Source organism: Anabrus simplex, chromosome 8, assembly GCF_040414725.1.
Source record: "Anabrus simplex isolate iqAnaSimp1 chromosome 8, ASM4041472v1, whole genome shotgun sequence".
NCBI lineage: Eukaryota > Metazoa > Arthropoda > Insecta > Orthoptera > Tettigoniidae > Anabrus > Anabrus simplex.
This window is the reverse complement of record NC_090272.1, coordinates 225,856,452-225,870,366: the sequence shown is the minus strand read 5'-3', so window position 1 is coordinate 225,870,366 and position 13,915 is coordinate 225,856,452. Positions and strand designations below refer to the sequence as shown.

Genomic DNA, 13,915 nt, shown 5'->3' with positions numbered 1-13,915 from the left:
GGATGTGGTGCTGGTAAAACCAGGTTTGCTCTGTAGAGAAACCAAAAGTAATAGATGGTATTAGTGATCACGAAGCTGTTTTTGTGGTAATTAAAAATAAATGTGAAAGAAAGGAAGAGATTAAAATTAGGACTGTTAGGCAGTACCATATGGCTGATAAAACAGGCATGAGGGAGTTTTTAATAAGTAACTATGATCGGTGGAAAACGGTAAATAAAAATGTAAACAGACTCTGGGATGGGTTTAAAGCAATTGTTGAGGAATGTGAAAATAGGTTTGTACCTTTAAAGGTGTTAAGGAATGGTAAAGATCCACTATATTATAACAGGGAAGTAAAGAGACTAAGAAGGAGGTGCAGGTTGGTAAGAAATAGAGTTAGAAATGGCTATGGAAGTAAGGAGAAATTGAAGGAACTTACTAGGAAATTGAATCTAGCAAAGAAGTCAGCTAAGGATAACATGATGGCAAGCATAATTGGTGGCCACACTAATTTTAGTGAAAAATGGAAGAGTATGTATAGGTACTTTAAGGCAGAAACAGGTTCCAAGAAGGACATTCCAGGAATAATTAATGAACAAGGGGAGTGTGTATGCGAGGATCTTCAAAAGGCAGAAGTATTCATTCAGCAGTATGTACAGATTGTTGGTTACAAGGATAATGTCCAGATAGAGGAGGTGACTAATACTAAAGAAGTATTAAAATTGACCTATGACAGCAATGACATTTACAGTAAGATACAAAAGTTGAAAACTAGAAAAGCTGCTGGAATTGATAAGATTTCTGGGGATATACTAAAGGCAATGGGTTGGGATATAGTACCATATCTGAAGTACTTGTTTGATTTTTGTTTGCATGAAGGAACTTTACCAAATGAATGGAGAGTTGCTATAGTAGCCCCTGTATATAAAGGAAAGGGTGATAGGCATAAAGCTGAAAATTACAGGCCAGTCAGTTTGACATGCATTGTATGTAAGCTTTGGGAAAACATTCTTTCTGATTATATAAGACATGTTTGCAAAATTAATAATTGGTTTGACAGAAGGCAGTTTGCGTTTAGGAAAGGTTATTCCACTGAAGCCCAACTTGTAGGATTTCAGCAAGATATAGCAGATATCCTGGATTCAGGAGGCCAAATGGACTGTATTGTGATTGACCTATCTAAGGCATTTGATAGGGTAGATCATGGAAGACCACTGGCAAAAATGAGTGCAATTGGACTTGACAAAAGAGTGACCGAATGGGTGGATCTGTTTCTAGAAAATAGAACTCAGAGAATTAGAGTAGGTGAAGCTTTATCTGTCCCTGTAAAAATTAAGAGGGGAATTCCTCAAGGCAGTATTATTGGACCTTTATGTTTTCTTATATATATCAATGATATGTGTAAAGAAGTGAAATCAGAGATAAGGCTTTTTGCAGATGATGTTATTCTGTACAGAGTAATAAATAAGTTACAAGATTGTGAGCAACTGCATAATGACCTCGATAATGTTGTGAGATTGACAGTAGGCAATGGTATGATGATAAATGGGGATAAAAGTCAGGTTGTGAGTTTCACAAATAGGAAAAGTCCTCTCAGTTTTAATTACTGCATTGATGGGGTGAAAGTTCCCTTTGGGGATCATTGTAAATACCTAGGTATAAATATAAGGAAAGATCTTCATTGGGGTAATCACATAAATATGATTGTAAATAAAGGGTACAGATCTCTGCACATGGTTATGAGAGTATTTAGGGGTTGTAGGAAGGATGTAAAGGAGAGAGCATATTTGTCTCTGGTGAGACTTCAACTTGAGTATGGTTCCAGTGTATGGGACCCTTACCAGGATTACTTGATTTAGGAACTGGAAAAAATCCAAAGAAAAGCAGCTCAATTTGTTCTGGGCGATTTATGACAAAAAAGTAGCGTTGCAAAAATGTTGCAAAGTTTGGGCTGGGAAGACTTGGTAGAAAGGAGATGAGCTGTTCGACTAAGTGGTATGTTCCGAGCTATCAGTGGAGAGATGGCGTGGGAGGACATCAGTAGGCGAACAAGTTTGGATGGTGTCTTTAAAAGTAGGAAAGATCACAATATGAAGATAAAGTTGGAATTCCAGAGGACAAATTGGGGCAAATATTCGTTTATAGGAAGGGGAGTTAGGGATTGGAATAACTTACCAAGGGAGATGTTCAATAAATTTCCAATTTCTTTGCAATCATTTAAGAAAAGGCTAGGAAAACAACAGATAGGGAATCTGCCAGCTGGGCGACTGCCCTAAATGCAGATCAGTAGTGATTGATTGATTGATTGAATGTTAAGTCGTCTAGTAGTATTGCTATATTTGCGATAACGAAAAGGGTGATATATATATATAGGTCGTTTTGAATATGCTGATATAAGGAAGTATAGGCAGAAGATGTTTGTGATGCAAATTTAATGCAATTTAAAATATAATCATGAAAGAGGCCAAAATCAAAATCTTGCAGATTTCGTGTTCTACGCTGAAGTTTTAAAACTATGTTCTGCAGATGAAGTTGTGTTATAATGTCAATAATTATAGGAAAGTGATCACTTAGATGAGTGTCTTTGTGCATGTATCACATTGAATTATGGACCATATTTTCGGAACAAATTGATAGATCTACTGCACTATTAGGGTGCCCGTGTGGAGATAGCCGCATAGGGGAGCCATCATTTAAAATAAACAAGTGGTTATTTAAGACTGCCTTAAGAATATGACGTCCTTTTGTTGTGATATCGACACATCCCCAGTCAGTGTGATGTCCGTTGAGGTCACCAGCTATTATTAAACTGTCAAGGGCTGAAAACTGTGAAAAATAGTGATGCCATTGAAAGGCGTTGCCTTGTATGGAAGGTGGGCAGTAGAGGTTCACGATAAGGAAATGTTGTACTCTCACAGCCAAGGAGTATGTGTTAGGAATCGTGTAAGGTAGTAAGGCGTTAGTATATGGTATTTGCAATGCAATTAAAGTGAGTACCCCACCATATCCACAATCATCAAGTCGTTCAACATTATAACCATGGACGGAAAAGGTGGAATCAGGTTTTAACCATGACTCTTGTAATATAATAATATGGGGATGATATTCTTGGATGAGAAGTATTAATTCATGCTTTTTTGTGGAGTAATACTCCTACTGTTCCATTGCAGTATGCGCATTCTCCTCTACGAAAAACTGACTAACCTTGTTAAAGGGGATTTTTAATAAATGAGCCCATTGAGGTTGTTCACCCAGAACATCTGCTAAGCGCTTGAAGTCTTGCAGTATTTCTGCTTGAACATTCTTTGTTAATAGCAGGAGTGTAGGGCAATCAGATGAAGTCCAAGGACATTCTGAAAGGGACTAGTTGACTGTTCCACTTGCACCTTTGGCTGTTGAGTCTGTGAAGTAGATACCCGTGGAGCATGCTCCAAGATAGGATTGTGTAAGATTGTATGATAGCCTGCTCTATCAAAGCCTGGCAGGGGAGCTGTTTGAATTGGTCTTTGAATCACTTCAGTAAATTTCCGTTTACAAGAAGTCTCATGTGGAGACATCGAATTGCTTGTACTAAGCTTGGAAATAGATGTGGGGCACTAAGGGGGGAAAATCCTCTCGGATGGAGTTTTTCTTGTGCTTCCTGGAAGGAAATATTGTCCACACACATCAATCGCTTGATTGCAATTTGTTGCTGATTAACTTCACATCTGTTGGATCCTACACTGTGATTCAGCCCACAATGTAGGCATTTATGCATTAAATCAGAACATGTGTGAGTTTCATGAGTCTTAGAGCAGTTACCGCATCTTGGGTATTTTGTTCTGCAGTTTTTGGCTGTATGCCCATATCGTTGACACTTCCCACAAATAATAGGGCAAAAAATGAATGCCTGAATCTCTAGTATTACATGAAAAATATTAACAAATTCAGGTAAAGTTTGGCATTTGCAGGTTAATTTTATCATTCCTGTAGGAACAAAGTTAGCTTGCCCATCAACTGACACACGTCAGTTGAGCCGTTGGGCTTTAACTATAGGAACGGGGAATTCAATATACTTGATAATGTCCTCCTCAGTTAATTTCTTATTGACTCCCCAAATTAATCCAATGCAATACAAGCTGGATTCTGGAATGAAAGCTGTAAGTTTATGAGAAGTCAAAATGGGGTGTTTGAGAAAAATGTTGGCATTGTCAGCTGAGTCAAATAGAATTTGAATGCACTTTGCACCTTTCAGTTTGATAGATATTATACCAACAACCTCTAGAATGTGTTTCCCATGTTACCATATTAGGTATTTCCATTGGTTGGAATAACAGCCATTTTGATTGGTGAAAATTTTGGGTTGAATCATAGATAGCTTCCCTGACTGGCTGTTTGAGCATTTCTCAATATCCGGCCTTCGGCTACTCGGTAGTAGTAGGGATCTGGTCTGCGTCTTTGGTTTTTGTATGTCCTCACGGTTGGACGCACCTTCTTGGTGGTCCACTCAGCGGCTCCGGTCACCTCAGGGTAAGCACGTTTTCTTTTCTCGAATGTTAAATTAATATGTAAATTCATTTATTTCGGAGTTTACCTTAGATCCTGGTTTTCGCCGTTTTGTTTTGTAATACCTTAGCTCGTCAGCAAGTCATATCCTTTGTTTTGGAGGCAATTCCTTTTTATTAACCTTTTGTGTAATGTAAAACATAATTTTTCCATTCAGGTTGCCTCCTGTAGTGCTGCGTCAATTTAGGGTAAGCCTGTGGAGCGATGCGTCTCTCACTGATGTATATTAGGGGAGGACATCAACTCTATAGGCCTCTGCGTTAAATTTCAAATTTCATTGTTATTCCTTATAAAATATTGGTAATAATTTGTAAACTCTTTTTCTATATACTTTGTGAGATGGTTGTAATTAAGTTTATAATCTCTGTTAAATTTCCCTTATGAATTTCATTGTCAAGCTATGCTCACCTTCCTTAAAAGTAGTTAAAACATTTTATCGCAATTTTGAACCATGGACAGAAATCTCGGGTTATGTTTCATCTTGTTTTCTGGTTAATGTTATCCTTTTAACTGCTAGAATATTAATTTGTTAAATTTTCTTAATTATTAGTAAAGTTGAATGAAGGGTAAATGCTCTCACATCTTTTTCCCTACAACGTCATGTAAGATTACGTCCTCTGTAGGGTTTGCTGGCCTGCTTCCTATATCCTTTCTCTAGTTGTCATGTTGGTAATCCTGCAAATATTTATTTCTAGCAATGTGTATGTTGTTGAAATTTAAAACGTTTTTCATGGTGTATCATCGGCTGACGTATGTTCCTTTAGGTTTGTTATTTTGGATTATTACATTATTACCTTGTTTTATATGTACCTTATATTATGTGACCAACTTTAGAAAGGGGGAGGGGGGGTGACAAGGTAATTCATCAAACATGGGCTGAGGTTGCCCGTCATCGTGATGTAACCACACACGATTTCTTGGGAACTGGGTTGTAGTTATATGTGGCTATGCATGGCAGGATCTATTTTAATATACTCATCCTTGGATGCATTTGCAAGGCCAAAGAAAGTTTCCTCATCTAAAATGGGAAAAAATGAGTATGCAAACATCTAGGTACTAGAGAATATTAAAATAGACCACATGGGTAAAAGTGCAGTTATAGCTAAAACAGACAGGCAAAAAATAAGAAATTATAAATTTACTAACCACAATCTTCAATTTATTCATCTGAATCATTATCATCAATGTCTAAACCAGGATTATTCACCAAAATCTCCAGTTCTTGCTGGTTTAAATGCCTTGAGTCCACAATTATGCAGAACAACTGCATGTGTACCATTCAGTCACTTGTTGAACACATCATCCTAAGCACCTATAAAGCTGCCTTGGTAATACCAACTTAGTATCAAGCATAGCTTTAGGTTTCAATGATGTGTTGCCACCTGGTATTTTTGTAATGGACTACATGCACTGCAGAATGTGTTCCAGTATACTGCCAATGTTTGCAGTATGTAGAAATAGATATATAAGCACTAGAAGTTAATGCCATACGGTCTACATGGCTCGTCCTCAACAGAACAATACAGACGACCTATGAGGTATATTGCTCTTCTTCAAAGTGTTATACTGTATAAAGTAGTTCAAGCTATGGTTGCTTGCTTCCGATTTCTAACCCTGTCCTATCACATTTTCACCATAAGACCTGTCTGAGTCGGTATGATATAAAATCAATATATAGCTTTCCTCGTTTTAAAGATTAATAATAATAATAATAATAATAATAATAATAATAATAATAATAATAATAATAATAATAATAATAATAATAATAATAATATTATAGCTATATGTGGCTATGAATGACAGGATATATTTTAACATACTCATCCTTGGATGCATTTGCAAGGCCTCATAGAATCAGATAAAACAGAATATAAAATTCTCAGAAAAATATTTGGACCAATACACAGAGATGGCACATGGATGAAACGACCTTCTGAAGAGTTGTACTAGCACACTGACAGAGTCACAGACATGATCAGGAAATGCAGACAAACTTTCTATGGGCACATACAGAGAATGGACAATAACAGACTTTGATGCAGTAAACAGTTCAAGCAAGAAAACAAATTGGTATCATGAAATAGAAGAAGACTTATGGCAGGTGGGGATCAACAGGCAAATGATAGGAGACAGAAAAGAATTCAAAAACAATATAGGGAATACAAATTTTATAGTAAATGAGAAGAAGAAGACAGGAACATTGTGGACAGAACAAAGGAAACAGGAGCACAGCCAAAGGATGAAGAGATTTTGGGAAGAGAAGAGGAAGAAGGGAAAGAAGTGAAAATTGTGTCATCATGTGATATTCAAGTTCAAACACTGTCCATAAGGGCAAAAATGATATGAATGAATGAATGATAATAATAATAGCTTTATGTCCCACAAACTACTTTTACAGTTTTTGGAGATGCCAAGGAGCTGGAATTTAGTCTTGTTGTATGTCCGGCGCTCCCTTCTCGCTCCGTCAGCCAGCTGCACGCGCGCCTGTGTATCATTCTGCTTGCTTCGACGCGCAGCCCTCAGTGCGCGTGCCTGACCATCGAGTGTACTATAAATAGGAGCTCCCGGCCTGCTCACTTGCCCACTTGCCCCGGTGTCCAGCTCCAGAATACACCCTACGTCGAGCACGGAGGCTACTCCTCTTGAAAATGTGCTTCGACCAGGTGGACTGAATTTCTGGCAGTACGAGGTTTCACCTCTGGTCACCGCTCCCTTACCTGTTTCCGCTGCCTATGTTCCGTAATTCTCTTACAAGCCATTTTCATTCCCTAACTTATGCAAGCTCCCTTAGTTTCGCTAGGTGGAATTTCTTCAATCAATTGAACTTGCTTTTTAGGAATTCAGGCACTTCAACAAACAAGGACTCTCATGAACATTTATGTTAGTGTGCCATCTTTTCGAGATAGAAGTGTATATAAAGACTGCAAACCTGTACATATTGTATAAAGACAGACTTTTCTCAAGATTCAATATTCCTTTTTGCTTCAAAATAAATTTCAGTTATTTGTGTAAATATCATAAAGTGAAGCAATAAAAGTTGTGTTTTGTAAACTTCAACCTTGGTTACAACACAACTCTATGGCGACGAGGTAAAAAAGCGACCCTACAATTCATCGGCCCCAGTCGCCAACTCTATGGCGACGAGGTAAAAAAGCAACAAACTACAATTCTTCGGTCCCAGTTGCCAACTCTATAGCGACGAGGTAAACACGAAACCAACACTACAATTCAACGGGCCCAGTTGTCAACTCTACGGCGACGTGTTAAACAGCAACGACACTCCAACCAGTTCTGACACACGGCTTACCTTACTCTTTCTTGCACGCATCTCGCAATGGCTACTGCGGAACAACTCGCTACGGTCTTCCAAGCCTTACAGCAGCAACAACAACAGTTTATGCAACAACAACAGGCAGCATTAATTCAGGCTATTCAAGCTATTTCTGTCTCTACACAGCCATCAGCTATTCCTCCGTTCTCTGCTTTTGATCCAGCTAAGGAAGAATGGTCAGTTTATTTAGCCCGCTTGCAACAGCATTTCATCTGCCATTCTGTCACAGATGATCAACGCCGCCGCGCACTATTTCTTAGTTCGGTTGGCAATGCTACGTGTGAATTACTACATAAATTAAGTCCAGAAGAACACTTATCTGAGGTACCCTTCACGCAGCTCTTGGCCCGTCTCACGGAACACTATGCCAAAGCTCCTCACATAGTGGCTGCTCGCTATAAATTTTTTCAGAGCAGAAAGCAACCCCATCAGACACATACTGAATGGATAACTGAATTGCGTGGTCTAGCTAAACCCTGCCAGTTCATCTGCTCCAAGGACGGTTGTGGTTCATCCTACACTGATTCTCTCATTCGGGACATGATAATTTTACATACTCCTGAAGACAAAATACGTTTTGACGCTGTCAAGCAGAGTAACCCTTCTTTAGAAGACGTCCAGCGTATTGCTACGATTTATGAACTTACTACCAAGACTGCCGCAGCCATAGCTTCTCCACACGAAGTTGCACAAGTCTCGCCTCAGGCCCGCAAGTCCTCTGCTACAGTGAACCGTACGGATAAGGCGCTCTCCACCAAGCATTCTCGCCAGGTTCCCTCTCGTAATGCTACACGGAAGCCCAATTCTAAAAGCACCTCGAAACTCCTGCCTTCCTGCCGAGGTTGTTTCAAGCATCATGAACGTCGTGACTGTCGTTTTTTCAAAGCTACTTGTCAACGATGTAATAAACTTGGACACATTCAGACTGTCTGTCAAAGTTCGCTCCGCCCTGCTAAGACTACTGCAGCGCGCCGGAAGCATATACAGCCCCGCCAAGACATGGAAGTTGATCAGATCAATCTTATTCTTCCCACAAAGGATTCTCACAAAATCATCATTCCTCTCTCATTCTCTGATCGATCTGTCGATTTTCAATTAGACACTGGATCACCTGTCTCTATTATTAACCTGACTACCTACCACGACTTAGCTTCACCTTCATGCTCTCCAGCTGACATCCAGCTCGTGACATTTAACAAGAAGAAAATTGACATCAAAGGTCAAATTAAGCTTCAGGCTAGTTATAAAGGAATTCAGAAGGCCATTCCTCTTCTCGTAGTTAACAACTACACTGCATCAAACATTATAGGCATGGATCTATTCAACTTATTTGGTTTCCAGATACATGACAACATTAACGTCGTATCTACATTGCATCCTACTTCTGACGTTACCGCTCTCCTAGCGCAGTTTCCTGAAGTCTTCGACTCTCAGCTCGGAACAGCAAAAGACTATACAGCTCACATACAGCTGAAATCCGGAGCTAAGCCTCGCTTCCTCAAAGCACGTCCAGTACCCCTAGCACTTCAAGACCAGGTCACGAAAGAATTAGAAAGATGGATACAAACTGGAATTGTAATACCAGTTACTTCTAGTCAATGGGCTACTCCACTCGTGGTAATCAAGAAACCTGATGGTAATGTTCGACTTTGTGGCGATTTTCGATCTACAGTCAATGCACAACTCGAAACCGATATCTTTCCTATTCCACGTACAGAAGACTTATTCCGTCGTCTCTCTGGTGGACAATTCTTCTCTCGAGTTGATCTTAAAGAAGCATATCTCCAGCTACTTTTAGACGAAGAATCTAAGAAATTTCTCACACTCAACACTCCTCTCGGACTGCTCCAGCTCCAGCGGCTCCCATTCGGTGTTTCATCCTCAGCGGCTATTTTTCAGCGCTATTTGGCTCAACTCACCGCCTCAATTCCCGGTTGTGCTAACTACCTGGATGATATTATTGTTACTGGAAAAGATCATCAGGAACATCTAACCAATCTCCGCCTTCTTCTCCAGAAATTGAAAGACAATGGTCTACGAGCGAATCTCGCTAAATGTACCTTCTTTCAGCCTCAAGTTCACTACCTCGGACATATACTTGATAAGAATGGAATTCGTCCTAGTATGCAGAATGTCTCCGCGATAGTAAACATGCCAGCACCTCAGAACCTCAAGCAGCTTCAGTCCTTCATAGGCAAAGCGAACTATTATAATAAGTTCATTCCACGCTTCGCTACAGTGGCAGCTCCATTAAACGCTCTACGTAAAAAAGGTGTTAAGTTTCAGTGGACTCCGCAATGCCAACAGGCATGGAAAACAATCAACAACGCCTTAATTCAAGCTATACAACTCACTCATTTTCAGCCCGACAAGATCATCACGCTAGCTACTGACGCTTCAGACTACGGTGTCGGTGCAGTTCTCTCCCAGAAGGATCGTCATGGACAAGAACGCCCCATCGCCTTCGCTTCGAAAACACTTAATGACCATCAACGTCGATACTCACAGATAGAGAAAGAAGCTTTAGCCATCATCTTTGGTATTCGCCGTTTCAATGAATATCTTTATGGCAACCATTTCCTGATCATTACCGATCATAAGCCTCTCGTACACTTATTCCATCCTGGTAATAAGATCCCAGAGAATTCCCTCAGAAAGCTTCAAAGATGGTCCATGTTCCTTTCTGATTATTCCTATCAGATTGTATATCGAGCCACATCCCAGCATTGTAATGCTGATGCCCTCTCCCGCTTACCCGTTGGTCCTGATACTGCCTTCGATTCTCAAGAATCTGAATGTCTTCAGTTGGACATAGAACTTGAAGATACTGTATCCAGTTTTCCTATTGATGCTACCTGCATAGCTAAAGCTACGGATAAGGACAGTACACTTGCTACTGTACGTACTTACATCCGCAACGGTTGGCCTCTTCAGAGCACACTTCCTGCCCACCTGGCACCCTATCATCGTATGCAGCATCGTCTCACGACTCGTGCCGGAGTTGTACTACTAGAAGCAGGCACCATCTTCCGAGTGGTTATCCCACTTAGCCTACAGAAACAAGTTCTCGAATTATTACACCAAAGCCATTGGGGTATCTCCAGAACAAAGCAACTCGCCCGTCAACACTGCTACTGGCCCGGTATTGATGCCGCCATTGAAAAGCTAATACGTCATTGTGAGCAATGTCAAACGAATCAGAACGCCCCGTCTTCTGATCTTGCTTCATGGCCTCCTGCTACTACTCCATGGGAACGAGTTCACATCGATTTTGCAGGTCCTTTCCTCAATTCCATGTGGTTAATAGTCATCGATTCACTGTCAAACTTTCCATATGTCGTGGATATGCATTCGACTACTACAACCGAAGCTACCATTCGTGCTCTCCAGAAAATCTTTACTACAGAAGGTTTACCGCAAGTACTCATTTCGGACAACGGACCTCAATTTACAGCTACTGCTTTTCAGAACTTTTGTACACATAATGGCATTCGTCATATCCTAGCACCACCTTTTCACCCTCAATCTAATGGTGAAGCTGAACGCTTCGTGCAAACATTTAAAAGAAGTATGAAGAAAGCTGTCTCTTCAGGCTTAACTAAAGACCAAGCCTTGCTCCAACTCTTAAACACCTACAGAACTCTACCCGGCGCTGATAATATCACTCCTGCACAGAAGCTCCATGGACGACCTCACAGAACTTTACTTTCTCTGTTACAGCCTCTTCCGGCCCAGCATAAGACCTCACCAACGAAGTTCTCCCTCAACGACAAGGTCTACACCAGGACATTCAAATCCAACCCACTCTGGATACCTGGAGTCATCTGCAGATCTTTGGGTCATCGTCTCTACGAGATACAGACTACGGAGAAACGTATCTGCCGCCATCAAGATCAGATACGTCTGCGCTACCGCCCCTGTCCAGCTATTGATGCTATTGCTAAACCAGATAAATCTATTGCAGAACGAGCTTTAGATCATTTAATAACAATGGGTTCCTTTCAGGACGAGACAGCGCCACTCCGCCCAGTTCCAGCTCCGGACAATACAACAGAGATATCAGCAGCTCCGCCCCAGCATCGCAGTCGCCGCCAGCGCCGCCGCCGTTTCACGCCGTACCGGCGCATTTAGGAGGGGAGGGTGTTGTATGTCCGGCGCTCCCTTCTCGCTCCGTCAGCCAGCTGCACGCGCGCCTGTGTATCATTCTGCTTGCTTCGACGCGCAGCCCTCAGTGCGCGTGCCTGACCATCGAGTGTACTATAAATAGGAGCTCCCGGCCTGCTCACTTGCCCACTTGCCCCGGTGTCCAGCTCCAGAATACACCCTACGTCGAGCACGGAGGCTACTCCTCTTGAAAATGTGCTTCGACCAGGTGGACTGAATTTCTGGCAGTACGAGGTTTCACCTCTGGTCACCGCTCCCTTACCTGTTTCCGCTGCCTATGTTCCGTAATTCTCTTACAAGCCATTTTCATTCCCTAACTTATGCAAGCTCCCTTAGTTTCGCTAGGTGGAATTTCTTCAATCAATTGAACTTGCTTTTTAGGAATTCAGGCACTTCAACAAACAAGGACTCTCATGAACATTTATGTTAGTGTGCCAGATAGTTCTCGACTATCAACGTGTCAATTCAGAAAGACTATCTTTTCGAGATAGAAGTGTATATAAAGACTGCAAACCTGTACATATTGTATAAAGACAGACTTTTCTCAAGATTCAATATTCCTTTTTGCTTCAAAATAAATTTCAGTTATTTGTGTAAATATCATAAAGTGAAGCAATAAAAGTTGTGTTTTGTAAACTTCAACCTTGGTTACAACAAGTCTCCTAATAAAATATACCAGTTTTGAATGCAAAACACATTGTATTATTAAAGAAAAACATATCCATGAAACTAAATACCAGTTTTTGTAGCAAAAGAATTGTATTATTGAAGAAAAATATATTCATGAACCTCACAACTTCTGTACCAATAAAAAAGACCACAGATGGCAAATGTCAGGAGTCACACACAATGGAAACAAACAGGCTAGCAAACAAAGCTCCCCACTAACTGAATAGAAGAGGGAACAGTGAACGTAAACACATGTAGTGAATGAGTCTGTTGGGAGGTGCAGGAAAGGTGGAAGCTTCATACCACGAAACTACTGTATTGCCACAAAACAAGAATCATGGACAACTTCTCCAATAGATGTTACAGTCCCCAAAGCATAGTCTACAACAAACGTCGTTGAAATGTGGTATGAGCGATAGGTCTGTTTGGTGGATGTTTAAAGAGCTGAGTGCATTTCCGTACTACATTCAAGTTGCACAGCATGTAAGCAAAATGGATGAGCGCTCCTGAAAATGGTATGGTATCAGAGTACTGGTCATGCATGCGCCTGGTCTAAAAGACCATGATGTGACCCCTTACAGGTTAATAATTATCTGAATTGACTAGAGATTTCTACCCACATTGAAAATGTTTATCCAGTAACCTCCCAAACAGAGTTTTAGTTATACAATGTCTATCTTTCCTTACTGTCTGAATTTAAAAATTGCAAGATATGAGTACTATAACAGATAGTGCTAGCAACTGCCAAACAATTACTTGATATTTACACTGATGGATCACTAATGGATTCAGGTAGAAAAGCAGGTGCAGGAATACACTCAAAACCAGGCTTTATGTGAGAAAATGACAAATTTGATGCTTGTGTGTTGCTTTCGATTTTTATACTGATGCAGTGTGTTTTCTTTCCCTTTTTGTATTTGTCCTGTTACTCTAGTCTTTGCATACAGTATTCTACTTTTATCTTTCTACCTCTTCCCTTTTCTTGTTTTTATTCAGTTTTTCTTATCCTACATTTTCCAAGACTGAAGTAATCTCAAAATAGCTGTCCCCTCACTCCTGATGAAGCTGGGAAACAGGAGTGAGCTTCTCAGGGACTGAGACAGAAGGAGCCAGGCTATTTAAAGACAACAGTGTGTGTGAAGAAATGGAGATAGTTCTTGTGTTTGTCCTAGTCCTCTCCTTCTGGTGTTCTCTCTTCCGTTACTGATCTGTCATTATGCTTAT

At 40.5% G+C, this 13,915-nt stretch overlaps 1 protein-coding gene across 1 annotated transcript in view; it reads right to left on the bottom strand.

Annotated features, from left to right (window-relative positions):
* The window catches only part of LOC136879384 (polycystin-1-like protein 2), a 421,935-nt gene that overhangs the window by 76,805 nt on the left and 331,215 nt on the right, over positions 1 to 13,915 (bottom strand). The gene's annotated exons all lie outside the window — the stretch shown is intronic.